Source organism: Triticum urartu, chromosome 6 (genome assembly GCF_003073215.2).
Source record: "Triticum urartu cultivar G1812 chromosome 6, Tu2.1, whole genome shotgun sequence".
NCBI classification, from domain to species: domain Eukaryota; kingdom Viridiplantae; phylum Streptophyta; class Magnoliopsida; order Poales; family Poaceae; genus Triticum; species Triticum urartu.
In genome coordinates this window covers 544,761,463-544,781,019 of record NC_053027.1, presented here as the reverse complement: position 1 = coordinate 544,781,019, position 19,557 = coordinate 544,761,463, and the positions used below count along the sequence as shown (strand labels likewise).

At 47.8% G+C, this 19,557-nt stretch overlaps 1 long non-coding RNA gene across 1 annotated transcript; it reads right to left on the bottom strand.

Annotated features, from left to right (window-relative positions):
• Positions 1-6,347: 6,347 nt before the first annotated feature.
• LOC125512807 lies at positions 6,348-9,980 on the bottom strand. The gene is made up of 5 exons (XR_007285558.1): positions 9,729-9,980; positions 9,456-9,644; positions 8,270-8,397; positions 7,489-7,665; positions 6,348-6,669 (listed from the first exon to the last, which is right to left on the bottom strand). It is a non-coding gene; the product is annotated as an uncharacterized LOC125512807 (long non-coding RNA).
• Positions 9,981-19,557: the final 9,577 nt, after the last annotated feature.

Sequence of the window (19,557 nt, the reverse complement as noted above, 5' to 3'; positions counted from 1 at the left end):
CCAGAAAATAGCCAAAACTTCTAAAAATCATAGAAAATCAACCATAGCTCCAAATCAAACAATTTATATATGAAAAATGATCAGAAAAATTCAATCTATCCATCTCTAATGGTTTCATGCATGACAAAACAAGTTAACCTTGTGTTTAAGCAAAATAAGATAATGCACTAATAAGGCTATGTTAAATGAACTAACATTTGAATCTTTGATTCAAATGAGTTCATTCCTTTCTGTTTTAGCTTGCCTTAGGCCAAGACACATTCATTTTGCCATGTCATAGCATGCATCATATTGTTGCATATTGTCATGTGTTGATTATGTTTTGGTGTGTCTTTTGTGGTAGGTTCTGCCTCCGAGGATAACCCCGAGTATCCGTCTGAAGGGCAGTACCCTACTACCACTACATCAGGCAAGCAACCCATTGATCATTCCGATACAAACCCATGTTCTCGCTTCTGCTCTTGTTTACTGCATTAAGACAACGCGATTCAAACTGTTGTGTGCTACAGTAGTTGAACCCTTATCCTCTGCATGACCTGTCATTGCCACAGTAACTAGATGAAACCCACTAGCATGTGTAGGAGTTGATTGAGCCATGTATGTGTTTCCTACCTTGCTATGCCTGCTATGCTTAGAGTTGTGTCAGGTCTGGTTCATCTGGGTGATGGGCTAGAGTGAAATGATTATGTCGGTAATGTGAGGGATGTGTTGAACATGATTTGGTAAAGGTATCAATGAGAGGCCATGTAGGAGTACATGGTAGGTTGTTTCATTGAGGCCGTCCATAAGAACTGAGATCTGTATGTGTGATTTAAGATTCAGTTACTACCATACATTGGGCCCGAAACCAATGGACCCTCTCGGCTTCTTATTCACCCTAGTACTCTGTCCAGGAGTTGCAATTAGTTTCTGGTGTTTGTAGGTTATGTGTTGGCGGCCGTGCGTAGCGCTGACCCTAGGGGTGGGCTATATTGCGGTAGATACACCGTGGCACGGTGTACCGAGCCACCTGTTTGGTGTCTCGGGAACCCTGTTCACATCGTTCGGGGCCGCATGTGGAAACCTCGGCCAGACTCCCTGCGGATGGAACCTGGATAGGCGATAAACCTGGACTAGAGGCTTGAGTGTTTAGGTAGGCCATGGCCGACACCCTCGTTGGGCTTCCACTTGAAGGTTGCCGAGTACATGTCGTGTAAACGGCGGTAAGTGGTGAAAGCGTGTATGAAGAAGTACACCCCTGCAGGGTATAAAACTATTTGAATAGCCGCGTCCGCAGTAAAGGACTACTTGGTTGCCTATACAGTTCATAGACAAGTTAATGGATACTATTAAAAGACTCAAGATAAGTGTGAGTACCGAGGATGGCCCTCTCGTAGGATGATGAGGGAGGATCCCCGGTGGAGTATTGTGTTGGTGAGTAGTGGACTCGTGTGCAAAAACTATTTTACTAGTGGAGTTCCGTAGGATAGCTAAGCCAAGAGTCAAAGCTGGCCTGCTGCAATAACTCCACCACCTCCTTGAGAATGAGCATGTATAGTAGGTTCTGATGTAAGACTTGCTGAGTACCTTTGTACTCATGTTTGCTTAATTACTGTTTTCAGACGACAACACCGCCCCCTCCGATGGGTTTTATGTAGACCTCGACGTTGATGAGTAACTCGCCACCCAGGTGGTGATCCTGGCCATGGAGGGCACTATGTAGATAGACAGGCTTTGAGAAGCCTTCTTGCTTTCTAGTGTCTGTACTCAGACTATTTGCTTCCGCATGTGCTTGTATGCTTGTATGACTTGAGTGCCGGGTCATGTGACCCCTACCTGTATGAACATGTTATGTATGGCTCTCTGGAGCCTTTAAATAAAGTACTTGAGTTGTAGAGTTTTGTTGTGATGCCATGTTGTATTTGCACATATCGAGCATATTGTGTGTATGATTGAAATGCTTAGTATGTGTGGGATCCGACAATCTAGTTGTTTATCCTTGGCAGCATTTCTTATGGGGAAATGTAGTCTAGTGCTCCTCGAGCCATAGTAGTCCGCTACAGCCTGGTTCACCGGAGTCCTGCTAGCCCAGCACTACTGCTCAGGACATTTGACTGGCCGGCATGTGTTTCACTTTGTTCCTATGTCTGTCCCTTCGGGGAAATGTCACGCGGTGACATCCGGAGTCCTGCCTAGCCTGCTACAGACCGGGTTCCCCGGAGTCCTGTTAGCCCAGTGCTACAGCCCGGATTCACACGCTGATGACTGGCATGCTCGATATGATTCACGTATGCCTGTCTCCATAGGTCTGTGCCGCTTTGGGTTCACGACTAGCCATGTCGGCTCAGTTTCTCTGTCATATGGATGCTAGCGACACTATCATATATGTGAGCCAAAAGGCGCAAACGGTCCCGGGCCATGGTAAGGCGACACCCGTGGGGATACCGTACGTGAGGCCGCAATGTGATATGAGGTGTTACTGGCTAGATCGATGTGACTTGGAATCGGGGTCCTAACAGTGTTGGTATCAGAGCCGGACTGCCTGTAGGTTCGTTGAGCCAAACTGGTCGATGTCGAGTCTAGAAATGCTTTAGCTATATGTAGGGGAATTGATTGTGGGAGGGAACATAAGGCTCTTTTACTCCTTTACCTTATGCCCTCTGATCTGAGTCATTCTCTTCTCATTCAACGTGGGTTAAGGACTAGGCTCTCTTCTTCTATCAGGTTCACGTGTTACTAATCCGTAGTAGCTTATAGGATTGTTGTTACAAGCCTCAGTACAGTTTCTACTACTTTTAGTATGTTGTTAGTTGAATCAGAACCTTGATATGATGTTGTTGAGTGGTATTGCAAACTGTTGTGGATGTCTCAAATCTTTTTCTGAGCATTTACAGCTGTGATGCTGTCCAATTTTCCCTAAAAATTCTAATGTCTTTGCATTATGGTTGTGCTTTCAGATGGCCACTCGTGCTCAAAACCAAGTGGTTCGCCTGACCTGGTGCCTCGATGTGCCCGGTCATACTGCTATGTTAGTCCGGGTAATGATCGAGACGGGTTACCGTTGGTATCCCGAATACTCTGTCGAAGAGCAGTTCAGAGACTTCATCCAGAGCCAGTACCTCTGTACCGTCAGGATATATCCCTCTTATCCTGGAGCCACTGAGCCCCTTCACTGTTCCTATGGACTCGGGGTTACTGTTGAGATGGCTGTGCAGGATGCTGCCTATTCCATGATGACCATCATGCGAGTCCGGACTGGCCTGCTTCGGAACACCGACTTCCGTTATATGCCCGCTTCACTTCCGGGAGCGCAAGGGTATCTCCGGGCTATCTATGCTGACCCCACACATGAGGAGTCACTACTCCGCACCACTGCCGAGATGCTCGAGGATAAGGACCGCGAAAATCGGGCCTTGCGTATGGAGCTTTTTAACTCTCGTGCTGATCACTGGGCCACTTTGACTCGGTTTGCACCGGCGGTACAGGCAGGATACATGGATCTGAGGGATCTGTACCCTGTACGGTCTGGATTGCCAGATTGTATGGAGTGGCGCGATGTGGGAGGCATCACCCCTCCTTGTGGTCCCCGTCTGCCACCACCTGTGGGACCAAGGCCACATCCGAGTCCCTTTGGTCCGCAGGCTCCACAGGACCGTCTGTTCCCAGATGATCATGTTCCACTTCCAGGTTTTGGTGGCAACTTCTATGAGGATTACTACGGAGCCGTCTGAGCTAGTAGTAGTTTCACTAGTATTGTAGTAGTTGTATTCTCCACAGTCCTACGTGACTGTGGGATACGACTTGGTGTGTATCACGTTCCGGAGGTGTAGGAAAATAATGTATAGGAGCTTGGAATGCCTCCGATGAGATGTAATGCCTTTCACCGTAGTTGTACTCTAGCCTGGGCTTGTACTAAACTATGTACGGTGTGTATGACCAATGGTATATATATGGCAGTTTCTATATTACCATGTCGTGCAATGAACATCTCTGCATTCCGTGTTATCCATTACATTCTGCACTTCCTTGCTAAGTTTGTGCCATCCTTATCTAAATAGTTGTCTTGTTTTCTCCTAGGATGGTCAACACCCGCAGCAACCCTGCTGCCCCGGAGCAGGGGGAAGCCAGTGCAGCTAGGGGTGAAAATCTGCCTCACCCGCCTTCTCTCGCCGAAGTGATGCTGGAGGCGGAAAGAAACAAGCGTGAGACTAACTGCTTGCTAGAGCGGATTGAGCAGAACACTGCACGCCATCAGTGAAATGACTTGGTGTCAATCAATGACTTTATCAAGCTGTATCCACCAAAGTTTAACCATTCCGTCGAGCCCCTCGACGCGGATGACTGGCTTCGCAGCATCACCCACAAGCTACGTTCTGCCAACGTAGCCGAAGCTGATAAGGTTACTTATGCTACCTATCACCTCGAAGGCCCTGCTAGCCTTTGGTGGAAAAACTATGAAGCTATGCGCCCGGTCGGCCAAATCACTACTTGGGCTGAATTCAGTGAGGCTTTCCATGAGCATCACATCCCGGAAGGTCTCTTAGATCGCAAGAGGGAAGAGTTCTACAATTTCACCCAAGGAAGACTGACTGTGGATGCATATAGTCGTGAATTTGGGAATCTGGCACGATATGCTCCTGAAGAGGTATCCACCGACGCTAAAAAGCAGGCAAGGTTCCGCAAGGGACTTAGCCCTGAGCTTCGCCGCGATCATCGTCTGCACGAGTGCACCTCCTTTTAGAAGTTGGTCAATAAAGCCATCAGTGCTGAGATAGGCCAGTCTGACTATGACGCTTCACGCAAGCACTCACGTGATTTTGGCTCTTCATCCGGCTCTGGATCTCAGAAGCGCTGGGTGTGGATTCCAAGCACGGCATTGCCACCCAGGTTCATTCCGAGGCCATCCTTTGAGGCGCCTCGTCCCAACCAGCAGTTTGCACCGTCCAAGCCTATGGTGGCCCCGCTGCTAATGCTGCTCCACGCCCCAATGTTGTGACATGTTTCAAGTGTGGAGAGCCGGGTCACTATAGCCGAGAGTGTCCCCAGAACAACAACCCCAATCAGTCTGGAAAGTCCGTTGGCCGTGGTAAGCCAGTGGGAAAGACATTCTACGCCAAGCCGGTCACCACTGCACGTGGCCATGTCAACTATGTCTCAGCTGAGGAGGCTCATGAGGATCCTAACATCGTCCTTGGTACGCTCCTTGTTAATTGCCATCCGGCATCTGTTCTTTTCGACACTGGAGCATCTCATTTATTCATATCCGAGAACTATGCTCGATTGCATAACACGACATTCTGTGACATGCCCACTTCCATGGTAATTCAAACTCCGGGTTCCAAATGGCAAACTTCTAGAGTAAGCCATGGGAACGAAATTCTTGTCGATAGACTTGTCTTCCTTGCATCCTTAATAGCTCTCAAGTCCTCGGACATAAACATCATCTTGGGTATGGACTGGATGTCAGCTCATTATACTAAGATTGATTGTGCCACTAGAACCGTTCAACTTACTCACCCATCGGGCAAGACAATCAATGTCTTAATTCGAGTGGCCAAGCGCCAGCTGTACTCCCTAAATGCCAACCCCCTTCCAGACCTTGAGGATATTCTGGTAGTCCGGGACTTTCCGGATGTCTTTCCAGAAGAACTGCCAGGTGTTCCACCTGACAGGGATGTCGAGTTTGTGATAGACCTTGTTCCAGGAACCGTTCCAATTTCTAGGAGACCCTATAATATGGCACCCTTAGAACTAGCCGAGCTTAAGAATCAACTCGATGAGTCCTTGAAAAAGGGTTTCATCCGTCCTAGTTCCTCTCCTTGGGCTTGCCCCGTCCTCTTCGTCAAAAAGAAGGATGGAACAGATCGGATGGTTGTAGATTACCGACCTGTCAACTTGATCACTATGAAGAACAAGTATTCGCTTCCCAGGATCAACGATCTGCACTACAAGAAATTTGTTCATTGTTGACCCTCCATTTTGGTCATTGAATCATCATTATTCATGTTTTATGACCTTGTTTTGACCAAATTCAAAAGGTCAACAGTTGGCCGTCAAGAACGAACAAACATGACCTTTCTAAAATTTTGGTCGCAGATCTCTATTGACCAAAATTTTGGTTTGGTCATTACCCATTTCTCTGAGCCACGTAGGATCTGGTGTGGCTAAGCTGACGTGGCATTGCTAGTGACCAAATGGAATCATCATAAATTTCACAGCCCGATCCACCAATCTAGCCTACATGGGCCTAGCCCAATACATATTTTATTATAAGAAATGTCTGATTTGTATGGGCTGATGCATTATTTTGTCAGAAGCATGCATATATCAAGATAGGCCCATTAAAAAGCAAGTACAACAAAATACAATATTGCAGATAAACTGTATATTTCATTTCAGTAACACATCACATGAAATACAATGCATCATCCAATGACTCCTCGATACACCTAGGTTCAAGGCCCAACAAGTGCACCGCAAAATGATTCTAAAAGTGCACAGAAAAATAGTTATATATGTGCAAGTGCACAACAAAAGGATCCAACAAGTGCACAAGCGCACAGCAACATAGTTCTACAAATATTGGATGAGAAGCACAAGTTTTAAGTTATCACACATAACATCAATGATAAATGAAGCTTCTTGTGCCCTCCTTCTACTCTCCACTTCTTCTGAGTGACTCAGATCATCCTGGTAATAGGAATAAGCAAACATAAGAAAGCATACAAAATATGAGCAAAAGAAAGACAAATGGTGGTTTTACATTCAGCAATGAGACTTAAAAGTTCACATCAATGAACAGAAACACAAGACATTAAGACATACTCCCATAGAAATTTCAGGACTTGCAAGATTATTCGTGTGTTAGCTCTGAACACTTTGTGCAAAAAAAGCTCACATCAATAACTTCCAAGATCAAGATGCATGAATAGTGTATCTTTAACACAGTATAATAAACATCACAACCATGAGCAGTACAACACAACACAGCTCATAAACAACCAAACCAAACTGATTGCAAACTACTCCCTCTGTCCCATAATATAAAAGCATTTTTTACACTACACTAGTGTCAAAAACACTCTTATATTATGGGACGGAGGGAGTATAAGTTAACCTCAATGCAAAAAACACATGCACACAAAGTATACATGGCAGAAACACAACCTCATATGTAGAACTTAACATAATTCATCAGTTTAAATCTAAGGAGTACCAATCAGAACCATTTCTTGCAGTGATCTCAACCTTTATTATTGCACGGGAAATAGTTACAGAAATAAACAAATGAAATAATCTTCTCAGAAGAGTCCCAACAATTTTCATTAACTATTAACATGGTTGCAAAACTTCAGTAGTAAAGTGGGTACCATGTTTCTTTTGTCTTTACTTGACTGGAATTACAACATGAAGCACATGAACAAATCATACGAACAAGCAACCCCATAAACGCTCTTGAATCTTGTATATACTTTTCTTGTAGAACAACATGTGGGGGAAGAGCATTACCTTGATGGGATCTCAATCATTAATGATCTCAATTGAAGCATACAACCTGGACAATGTAGACTAAATCTGGAGAAAAAATATTACTTGTCCACAAGGGTGAGATTGACCTACACATTGCCAAACAACCCTTTGTAGTCACTTGGTTCAGATATTCCCTACAAGGTGATGAGCATTCCGCTGCAGCAAACAAATAGAATTAAATTCAAAATACAACCACTTTTGAGACTACTAAAAGGCAAGTTTAGCTAATAGGACTTCTATAGCATGCAAGATGTTTCTTAGATCAACAAAAACAAGAACAAGAGCTATGACAGCGAACCCTTGAGCAACATATAATGAGCAGGGTATTCAAAGAAGGTCGTATCTTCCACACAAGGCTGATCAGAACAAGAAATATTCAAGTCTACTAATTTATTACTGAATCACATAGCATCATAGGAGAAAACAATGATTCAAGTTTAAATAAGACATACATATATGCTAAGGAAAAGTAAGTCACAACCAAAAGCATTTTGACTTCCATTTATTTGCACACGCAAAATCATCAGGTGCTCACAGTTCAGATCAGGTAAGGTAATTTTGTAGCTCCCCACTGTTCCTGGCTTAACAAGACTCGTCCTCCAGCATAACAACATATTTGAAATCTCCATTATAGTAAATAAATGAGAGGACAATGCATAAGTCACATCATATTATACAAGCAAACTAAATCTAGGATTTGTGGTCGGTGGTGTATATACATGCACATAGAGGAGGCTGGAGTTGTGGAAGTCAAACATACTTGCCACCACGGTAGAGTGAGGTGCCATGGTGCAGGTAGCGGAAGGCCGCCGCCACCCAGCACCCAGCACCCACTCACGCCCAAGCCTTCTTTCTTCTCATCCTCTTCCTCTGCCCAATATGGCACACCTGCCATTGCCGTGTACAAAAAAAAATGATGGTAAGGCTCAAAAAGAAGACCAAGGAAACTAACATGATAGAGAATCCAATACTAATGCATAGATAAGCCTCTATGCAACAAGCTACATATAATAAAAAAGGGCAGCCGACAATAAACGACGATAGGTTCATGCACATGTACCACAAAAAATCTCCTTATATTATTTATCTCAAGAATTCCATGTAGATGTTAGACATGCTTGAAAAGAAACCTAGCTTCAAGAGAAAAATAAATCTACAATCTTAGGATAATCAGGACAATCTTCGTATAACAAGAATCTGGCAACGAGCAACAAATCAGGCGACATACAGATAAAAGAATTAACTATTGTAATTTCAGCTAATAACCAGTTCTAAAAATTATACTTAAGCAGATGCTGCTAACAATGGAGAAATTGTGAATAATCTGTAGCAAGTAAGTTTACCCATAGAGGCAAAAGGGAGGGACAAGGCCGGTGTAGAGCTTGTCGTGGACCTGGAAGGCCCTCTAGAAGTCAATGGTGGTGGTTTGGAGCTGCACACTGAGCCAATAGGGCAAGTGGAGCAAGCGTGAAGGTGGGGAAATCGAGATCTGAGGCAGGGAGGCGCGGTATTGAGGTCCTTGGACGGGGTGGACTTGCCGACATGGCCAGAATCTTGGGTGGATTCTTCATTTGATGAACAGGGAGGCTATGTTCACAATCACTAGTAATTGAATTTGTGTCATGTTAGGGATTCAGAATGTACACAACATATTTATGTCAGAGAAGTTAAACTAGGTGCAGGTCACCAAAAACTGAATTTCTTGCAACCAAACCATACCAACAGGAAGGAGATGGTTGCATAGATACAAATCCATGAGCTGGCAGCCAAATTGACCAATCTGGACCTCATCTTCTCTCTCTATTTGGCACTAACTAACTAAATAAAAAAACTGGACATGTTCAGACAAATCCCTCTTGAATTCCTTGAGGCAACCGGGATTTGCATCAATATTCCTTAACTTAGCATCATTAGTGAGCAGAGGTAGAGGGGGAGGGATATGCTACCTGCCGCAGTTGGTCGTCGTGGTTGTGCTTGAGCTCGGCAAGATATCTTGGTTGCCCTAGCAGCAGACCCCTCCTGCCCCTCCTCCTTGAGCAGAGCATGGCCGGTGGCTAGGTGCGCCCCTCCTCCTCCTCGAGCAGGGAAAGGCCGGCGCCCTCCTGCCATCGTCGCCGTCTCCACGTCATGGTGACCTGCAGCAAAGGGGCGGGTAGGAGGAGAAGGTGAGATGAGGAGGAGAGGGTGGATCCGATCAAGGAAGGATGGGAAGGGCCTACCTGGGCAATGCTGGTGACGGATCTCGCGAGCTTCGGCCTTGCCATCGCCGGTTGTGGCGGGTTCCAACGAAGGAACCCTAGCCGCGAGCGAGGTTGCGGGCCTTGAGGCGCGGATCTGAACGGAGGGGAGGGAGGGGCGGATCTTGGGGAGCTCAGGGTCGAGCTGCGCGTGGCCTGAGCTCGTCGGAACCGGCCGGCATGGTTGGTGGCGGCGGCGAGGAGATTGTAGGTTGGGAAGGAAAGGTTCGCACGAGAGAGAGGGAGAGATTGGTGCGGTGGGCTTCTCCTTTTTTTCTCCTTTTCTTTAGAATGGATGGATGGATGGGTGGACGGTGGGAGTGCTGGGAATGAATGGCAGGATGTTTGCCATGTCATCAATCCATGGCACAAATGATTCCACCAATGAGAATTAAGCATATGCAAATTGTGTGTTTTTCCTTTCGTTTCTCTTATATTTTTTATCCTCCAATTCCGGGTAAAGACTCAACATATTACCCTCTTATAGTTTGTTCAAATGACCCAATATTTTTCAAATGGCCTCTTATTTCGGGTAAACAATGTTATCGAATAGAGTTTTTGTTTTCATTGCACGATTTTTTTCTAATTCCGAAGTGCCAAAGATGGGCTTTTTTAAGAACCTACCAAATATTTGTCGAAAAATTGTACCAAAACAATTTTAAAAAATATTAGACCACATTTTATGTACAGATAACCAAATGGTTGCATGTGAAAAGCTTTCGATACACCTCTTATCAAAAAGACATATTATCGCCGTTTAAGGAGGAACTAAGGTCAAATTTGAACTACAAGTGCTTTATAGTTTGATCTTTTTTTCCAAAAATCATTTCTAGACAGGAAAGTAGTTACTTCATCAGAGATTCACCAGGAGTTTTGCATTATTAAGCCCCTACCTACTAACGGTCATGCCTGTGGTTTTTACCCCATTTTGAAAATATGAAATTCAAAAAAATCAAAAAAATAATGGAAACCTTCGCATTGTGTCATTATTTGTGACCTAATTTCTAGGAAAAATAAAAAACTTGAAATACGACAAATATCTCAAAAACGTGTTCTCATAAAAGAGCTATCATGTATGAAGATTCATGACTTTTAAGCCAAATAACCAATGTTATGTCTACATTCATGGCATAGTTTGTTAATGATCTCATATTGTGCACAAGGGTGCATATTGGAATGGCAAAAAATGTTGTCAAAGTGAGTTTTCATTTTTTTTTGGCACGCAAAATTCATTTTTCATTTTCCGGGTGCCCAAAATGTTTTTTCTATGAAGAACCTGCCGTATATTTGTTTTAAAATGGCACCACTTCATTTTCAAAAATATTAAACCGCATTTTACATACAATTGATCAAATGGTTGCATGCCAAATGATTTCGATCCCCCTCTCGTCATTGGTGAGGTGTTCGATCAGTCGTTTTGAAGCAGTGTGAATTAGTAGTCATGACCATTTAAATTGCTCGTAATAGACTTGGTGGGTACCACATGTCAGGTCTGAGGCAATGTTGAGGTGGTTTGACACGTGAACACGCCACATCGACAAAACTGGTGACGTGTCTGACCAGTCATTTTGAAGCATTGTGAATCAGTAGTCATGACCATTTAAATTGGTCAAGATAGACTAAAATGAAAGGTGTAGATCAGTGTTGTCTATGTTATGACCATTTTAGATAATACAATTACGACCTTCTTGACGAAAATGGTCATGATGATTTAGAGTTTGGACCCCCCCCCAAACGGCTTACGACCATCTGCCGCACAATGGTCTTAGATTTATGACCAATTCACCCGCGGTCACTACGAGAAGGTCACAATTAAGCATATTTCTTGTAGTGCTGTATGATCAGCTCGCTGGATCCTCAGTCTTTTCCAAGATGGATTTGAGGTTTGGCTACCATCAAATCAAAATCAGAAATGGGGACATCCCCAAAACGGCCTTTGTTACTCGTTATGGCCAATACGAGTACACCGTTATGTCCTTCGGTTTAACCAATGCCCCAGCCACCTTCTCTCGGTTAATGAGCTCGGTCTTCATGGAGTATTTGGATAAATTCGTCATAGTATACCTCGATGACATACTCATCTACTCCAGGAATGAAGAGGAACATGCCAAACATCTAAGGCTGGTATTGACGAAACTTCGAGAGCATCGCCTTTATGCCAAATTCTCCAAGTGTGAATTTTGGTTGCCAGAAGTGACCTATCTAGGCCATGTAATCTCTGGTAAGGGTATTGCTGTCAATCCTGAGCGAGTTCAAGCCGTCCTTGATTGGACTCCACCTGAGACGGTCAAGCAAGTTCGGAGCTTCCTTGGCTTAGCGAGCTACTGCCGCCGCTTCGTCGAGAATTTCTCCAAGGTTGCTAAACAATTTTAGAAAATATTAGACCACATTTTATGTACAGATAACCAAATGGTTGCATGTGAAAAGCTTTCGATACACCTCTTATCAAAAAGACATATTATCGCCGTTTAAGGAGGAACTAAGGTCAAATTTGAACTACAAGTGCTTTATAGTTTGATCTTTTTTCCCAAAAATCATTTCTAGACAGGAAAGTAGTTACTTCATCAGAGATTCACCAGGAGTTTTGCATTATTAAGCCCCTACCTACTAACGGTCATGTAGGGGGGTATGAACGGAGAGGCTAGATCTCAGCTATTGGGAAGTTGTAAACACACCAAGATGTACGAGTTCAGGCCCTTCGCGGAGGAAGTAACAGCCCTACGTCTCGGTGCCCGGAGGCGGTCGACTGGATTTCTGGCGTGTGAATAACAGGGGTGCAAACCCTTCATACTGAGGAGGGGGGTGGCTTATATAGAGTTCGCCGGCCCCCTCCTGCCCTCAGTAATGCAGGGTTTAAGGTACATTTAGGTGGGGCATTACTGGTAACACCCCTAATAAAGTGCTATAACGACTATAAAGACTACTTAACAGCTGACCGTTTTCCTGCGGAGTGACTATAGGTCTCTTGGCAGTCGAGTGGTTGGCTTCATGGTCGAGTGACAGCTTCCTGGTCGAGTGTCTTGAGTCCGTCGAGTGGGACACCTTCAAGTCGATTGATAGGTGACTTCTCCTAGGGATGTCCTAGGGTAGGGCTCGTTGGATAGGTCCGTGCCCCTACCCTAGGTACGTGCCTTCATCATTAGCCCCCGAATGGATCGAGGTTAGAGTGGGGAAAGAGTTGGAGATCTTTCCGACTGGTTCTTTGGGCTACGTGAGCGCCTCGTTTTGGGTCAATCGTCACGGATGACGTTGCCAACCTTTTTCAGTCGCCTTGATCCATTCCAGGCCTTTCGTCGAGTGAATTTCTCTGTTTGTGACATACTGGGCGCCGGCGCGATCGGGGTCTTCTGTTTTGACAAGTTGTTCTGTGGCTCGCGGATGTCGCAGGATCCGGATTTTGGGAAGCGCGCGGGGCGGGAGCGTCCGCAATAATCGGAAGCGATAAAGCGGAAGCTCCTTGATCCCCGCGTCGCCTTTTTCGCCACGTACCGCGCGCGCGTCTGCTGCGGGATTTGACTGGATAGCCTGGGCCTACCAGTCAGCCACTCGGAAGCGGTCCCTTATAAATCGCCTGCTCGGGGTTTCCAAGCAGTGCGCTCTCTTCTCCTCCTTTCTTCCGCCTCTCTCCCTTCACAAGTCCTTCCGCCACCTCCGTTCCCGCCCCAGCGCAGCAGGCCCGTGCGAGACTTCACCGGCGACGATAACGAAGAGCAAGACATCCGCTCTGGAGCGCGCGAAGAAGGCGGCGGCGGCGGGGAAAGGGAAGAGGTCAGCTCGGGGCGGATCTTCCTCTAGGACCGCTCTGCCCCAAGGTTGGATCCAGGGCGACTGGATGCCGTCGGTGCTCCGGCAAGAGGATCTCGACGACATGGTCGAGGGGGGAGTCATTCCCCACCAAGCCGCGCGTCTTCCGGGGGGAGTGATCGAACCTCAACCCCGCGACGGTGAGTGCGTGCTCCTAGCCACCCACATCGACCGAGGGTTTTCTCTGCCGCCCCATCCTTTTTTCCGGAGCTTCTTGAACTTCTTCGGAGCGCAGCTCCACCACTTCACTCCCAACTCCATTGTATACCTTGCCGCTTTCATTTCCATGTGTGAGGCTTTCTTGGGTTGCCGCCCCCATTGGGGACTTTTCAAACACATCTTTACTTGCCGTTCTCAATTGGTCAAGAAGGCCAAGTCGAGTGACGAGAGGACGCAGGTGATCCAGTTGTGTGGGGGCTTGGCGATCCAGGCAAGGGGGAAGAGCGGTTTTCCATCCATTACTTTCCCGGAGTCGGTCTGTGGTTGGTAGTTGACCTGGTTCTACTGTCAGGACCAGGCGACCCCAGGACAGTCGACTGGTCTTCCTCCTTTCTCCCTCGACCGAGCTGAAAAACCTGCTTCTCTAAAAGTGTCGCCGGAGGAAAGGGCCCAGGTCAAAGTGTTGGCGGGTCGAGTGGTTGAGCTCGTCCGTGAGGGTGTGACTGGCATGGACCTGCTGGAGGTTTTCCTCCGGAGGCGTATCCAACCGCTCCAGGCCCGTGAACACCCGATGTGGCTGTACGCGGGCCTTGACGGCACCATTCGGGTCCACTCGGAGGAGGTCACTGACGAGATGCTGGAGGGGTGGCTGTCGAGCATTACGAGGAACAAAGACAGACCCCGAGGAGCCAGGAGGGTGGTTCCACTCGACAATTTGTATGAGGTGGACCAGGTATGTCTTTATGTTCCCGACTGAAATCTTGTTTTCTGCATTGGTCTTCTTTGAGTTGGTCGATTGACTTTCGTCTTGTCTATTGTCTTCCAGGCGACCACCGAGATGTACTCGACGCCCAACGGGGCTCAGGGGCCAACTGAGGAAGGGGAGGCGAGCGGAGGTGAGAGCGGGGACGACCAAGGCGAGTGGGAGTCCGACGATGAAGGAGAGGGAGTCGACAATGTCGACTCCAGCGAAGAGGAGGAGGAGGAGGAGGTCGAACCCCCTCGCCCAGAGGGGCGGTCCAAGCACACACACGACCTAGCGCGGGAACGTGGTAAGGCGACTGCTTCTGTTGGGCAGTCGTCGAAACGCCCTCGGACCTCTTCTCCTACGCCGACTGGGAATGTCCCGAAGCTCCCACGCACGACGCTGTCCAAGCCGCCCAAGGCTCTGCCCAAGATGAAGATAGTTGTCCCTACCATTTCTGGGTAATAATAAAACTCGTTTTCCTTCATCGACCATGGATAGATCCTTGGTCGATTCATTGAGCCAACCGACTGACTTTTGAGTTTTGCAGTGCTGCTACTTCTGAGGTCTCCGCCAAGGGTAACGACCAAGAGATGGAGGATGCTGTTACCTCCAACCCTGGTATGATTACTGACATTCTGTATTGAGTCGACTAATCATTTACTGCAACTCTGGTCGATTGAACTTTTCCTTTGTAGCCCCTCTTCATGTTATCGACCTCCCGGATGACGACGACAACGGTCCGTTGAGAGTGAGGAGGCACAAGAGGGCATCGGCTGACAAGACCCCCCAACGGTCCGAGGCCGTGGCTCGGGATGGTGGTGACACTGCTCGGGTTTCTGTGACCTTCGCCGTTCCCCTGGCGAGTGCGCGGCCCTCGTCGTCGACTGCGGATACGTCTTCACTTTTTGCCGCATACCCCGTCCCTGAGGACCAAGTGGCTGCTGCAAAGGAGGCTATACGCCAGGCGGGGATCATGATGGAGCAAGTGAAGATGGCTCGGGAGGCCAGCCAAGCAGCCTATGACGCGAGTTCGGCTCTTCAGAGCAACGTCCAGGTCGGTCGACTCAACACTTGGTCTGTTATGATATGCTGTTTGAAGAGTCTCTTTTCTGAAGATCTTTTGTATCTGTACACCCATTGGGTGTGTATGCCAATCTTTGGACGAGTGGGGGCACGCTAAGTGCACCCACTGGGTGTAGTCCCCGAGACTACGGTGGACTGCTGGCAGTCGACTGTAGTCTTTACATTGTGTTGCTGTAGCTGTATTTCTTCACTCGGTTTGGTCAGGCCAGGTCGAGTGGAACTGTATCCGGTCGACTGCGGGCAGTTGACTTTTTCTCTCTTTCTCTTTTTTTCAAACCAGTGGGGGCACGCTGAGTGCACCCACTGGGTGTAGTCCCCAAGACTACTGTCGAATGTTTTTGATTCGGCTGTGGTCTTAGAAACGTCATCATTGTCTCTTAGTTACTCGGAAGCAACTTATCTTGGACGTCTGTCAACTGATTTTTCTTTTTACAGAAATCTTGCGAACTTGTAGCTCGCTATACTGAGTTGGAGAATCAGCAGATCCAGCTCAACCTTAACTTGAAGCTTGCTCAGGAGAATTTGAAGAAGGCGCAAGAAGAGGCAAAAGGTATGGTTGGTGAGGTTCTCCATTCTTAATGGGCGGCTTTTCTTTCTTGTCCAATCTTGATGTTGGTTCCACTCGACGCGCCACAGATAAACTGGAGGAAGCCCTGAAGAAGAAGGATCAAGACCTTGCAGAGGCGCTGAAGGAGGCCTCGAGCAAAACGAAGCTCGCAGAAGAGAAGCTGGCTTCGGTCGGGACTCTTGAAGAGGAGAACTCCAGACTGAAAGCTGCTCTCGAGACAACTAATCGAGATGCCAGTCGACTGAAGAAGGAGAAGATGGCTCTGCATGACAAGGCGGGCGAGCTGGCGGGGAAGGCAAAAGATCTGGAGGCTTATCTCGGAGGGCTCGCCAAGAAGCTGTTCGTCATGCTCGAAGGTAATTATTCCAACCCGACTGTCTTGTAGTTGCCGAGCCCGCGTACGGCCACTGTCTTATTCTTGAATCATGTTTGCAAAATTCTGCCAGAACTTTGAAGAGGAGACCAGTCGAGTGGAGCCAAGCTTGGACCCTGTTAACTCTCTTGTGAAGGACGAGGCTGCAATGAACGTGCTCCGTCTGGAGTCTCGTACTGCCAGCATCGTTGACTATCTGGCTCGGTTGAAAGTTGCGATGTCGCGGATCGACACATCACTCTGGCCTGGGACGATGCTTCAGAACGACCTCGAGTCTTTGATGGCTCGACTTAACGAAGTCCCAGGTCGAGTGGCAGAATGGAAGAAATCTTCTGCTAGATGTGGTGCTGATGTCGCTCTGTCTCTGGTCCGCGTCCATTGCAAGGAGGCGCGAGAAGAAAAGCTGGCGGCCATCCAAGTTGCCAATACCAAGAAGCACAGCTTTCAAGACTTCATGGAGACCTTCATCACCGCTGCCACCCGTATTGCCGACGGGATCGACTTGGATGAGTTCGTCGCCCCTTCCAGTCCTCCTCTTGAGGAGTGAAAAACTTTAAATTTACCTCGGAATGCCGAGTGGATTTGTAACCGTTAAACTCTGCCGAGCCGAGGGCTCGAGTACTTTGAGGTCGGGGATCTTTTAGGCTTTATCTGACCTTGATTTCTCGTTTGAATATCTTCATGGTTTGATTCGTCGAGTGGACCTTGATCTTCACTCGGAATAACCTTGTATTTGCCAGCGGTGCCGCTCCGAAGGGGAAGGTAGCAGTCGACTCGCGGATTGGGTTGTGTCTTGTACTTAGGCGAGCACTGGGCCGCAGCTAAGCCTCCGAGTGAGAGGTTTGCTCTCCACTCGGTAGGACTTTTAAACACTTAGGCGAGCGGTGGGCTATAGCTAAGCCCCCGAGTGGGAGGTTTGCTCTCCACTCGGTAGGATATTTTCAACACTTAGGCGAGCGCTGGGCTGCAGCTAAGCCCCCGAGTGGGAGGTTTGCTCTCCACCCGGTAGGATTTTTTCAAACTTAGGCGAGTGCCTGACTGCAGCTAAGTCTCTAAGTGAGAGAACTTAGGCGAGTGCTGGACTGCAGCTAAGCCCCCGAGTGGGAGGTTTGCTCTCCACTCGGTAGGATTTTTAAACACTTAGGCGAGCATTGGGCTGCAGCTAAGCCCCCGAGTGGGAGGTTTGCTCTCCACTCGGTAGGATTTTTTCAAACTTAGGCGAGTGCCTGACTGCAGCTAAGTCTCTAAGTGAGAGAACTTAGGCGAGTGTCGGACTGCAGCTAAGCCCCCGAGTGGGAGGTTTGCTCTCCACTCGGTAGGATTTTTAAACACTTAGGCGAGCATTGGGCTGCAGCTAAGCCCCCGAGTGGGAGGTTTGCTCTCCACTCGGTAGGATTTTTTCAAACTTAGGCGAGTGCCTGACTGCAGCTAAGTCTCTAAGTGAGAGAACTTAGGCGAGTGTCGGACTGCAGCTAAGCCCCCGAGTGGGAGGTTTGCTCTCCACTCGGTAGGATTTTTAAACACTTAGGCGAGCATTGGGCTGCAGCTAAGCCCCCGAGTGGGAGGTTTGCTCTCCACTCGGTAGGATTTTTTCAAACTTAGGCGAGTGCCTGACTGCAGCTAAGTCTCTAAGTGAGAGAACTTAGGCGAGTGTCGGACTGCAGCTAAGCCCCCGAGTGGGAGGTTTGCTCTCCACTCGGTAGGATTTTTAAACACTTAGGCGAGCATTGGGTTGCAGCTAAGCCCCCGAGTGGGAGGTTTGCTCTCCACTCAGTAGGATTTTTTCAAACTTAGGCGAGTGCCTCACTGCAGCTAAGTCTCTAAGTGAGAGAACTTAGGCGAGTGCCGGACTGCAGCTAAGCCCCCGAGTGGGAGGTTTGCTCTCCACTCGGTAGGATTTTTAAACACTTAGGCGAGCATTGGGCTGCAGCTAAGCCCCCGAGTGGGAGGTTTGCTCTCCACTCGGTAGGATTTTTTCAACACTTAGGCGAGCACTGGGCTGCAGCTAAGCCCCCGAGTGGGAGGTTTGTTCTCCACTCAGTAGGATTTTTTCAAACTTAGGCGAGTGCCTGACTGCAGCTAAGTCTCTAAGTGAGAGAACTTAGGCGAGTGCCGGACTGCAGCTAAGCCCCCGAGTGGGAGGTTTGCTCTCCACTCTGTAGGATTTTTAAACACTTAGGCGAGCATTGGGCTGCAGCTAAGCCCCCGAGTGGGAGGTTTGCTCTCCACTCGGTAGGATTTTTTCAAACTTAGGCGAGTGCCGGACTGCAGCTAAGTCTCTAGGTGAGAGAACTTAGGCGAGTGCTGGACTGCAGCTAAGCCCCCTGAGTGGGAGGATCGCTCTCCACTCGGTAGGATTTTCTCAAACATAGGCGAGTGCCGGACTGCAGCTAAGTCTCTAGGTGAGAGAACTTAGGCGAGTGCTGGACTGCAGCTAAGCCCCTGAGTGGGAGGATCGCTCTCCACTCGGTAGGATTTTTTCAAACTTAGGCGAAACGGATTCGCAGCTAAGTCACCCACTGTGGGATTTCGTAAGCAAACAGAAGTGACAGCAGTTATTGGAACATTCTTGTCTTTGATAAAAATAAACTGCAGAAATTTTTCTTATTACATCTCGTCCAAGGGAGAGCTCAAGTGTAAAAGGGGAGGAGTAGTTCCGCATTCCAAGCTCGTGGCTCGTCAATCTGGCGATCAACATTGTAGAGGTGATACGCTCCATTGTGGAGGACTCTGGTGATGATGAAGGGGCCTTCCCAAGTAGGAGCAAGCTTGTGTGGTTTCTGTTGATCCACTCCGAGGACCAAATCTCCTTCTTGGAAGGCTCGACTCTTCACATTCCGGGCGTGGAATCGACACAAGTCTTGCTGATAAATGGTCGATCTGATCATGGCCATCTCCCTCTCATCTTCTAGGAGGTCGACTACGTCTTGCCGGGCCTGTTCTGCTTCATCTTCAGTGTAAAGCTCGACTCGGGGCGCGTTGTGAAGAAGATCACTTGGCAGAACCACTTCGGCTCCATAAACCAGAAAGAATGGAGTTCTTCCAGTCGACCGGTTAGGGGTGGTCCTCAATCCCC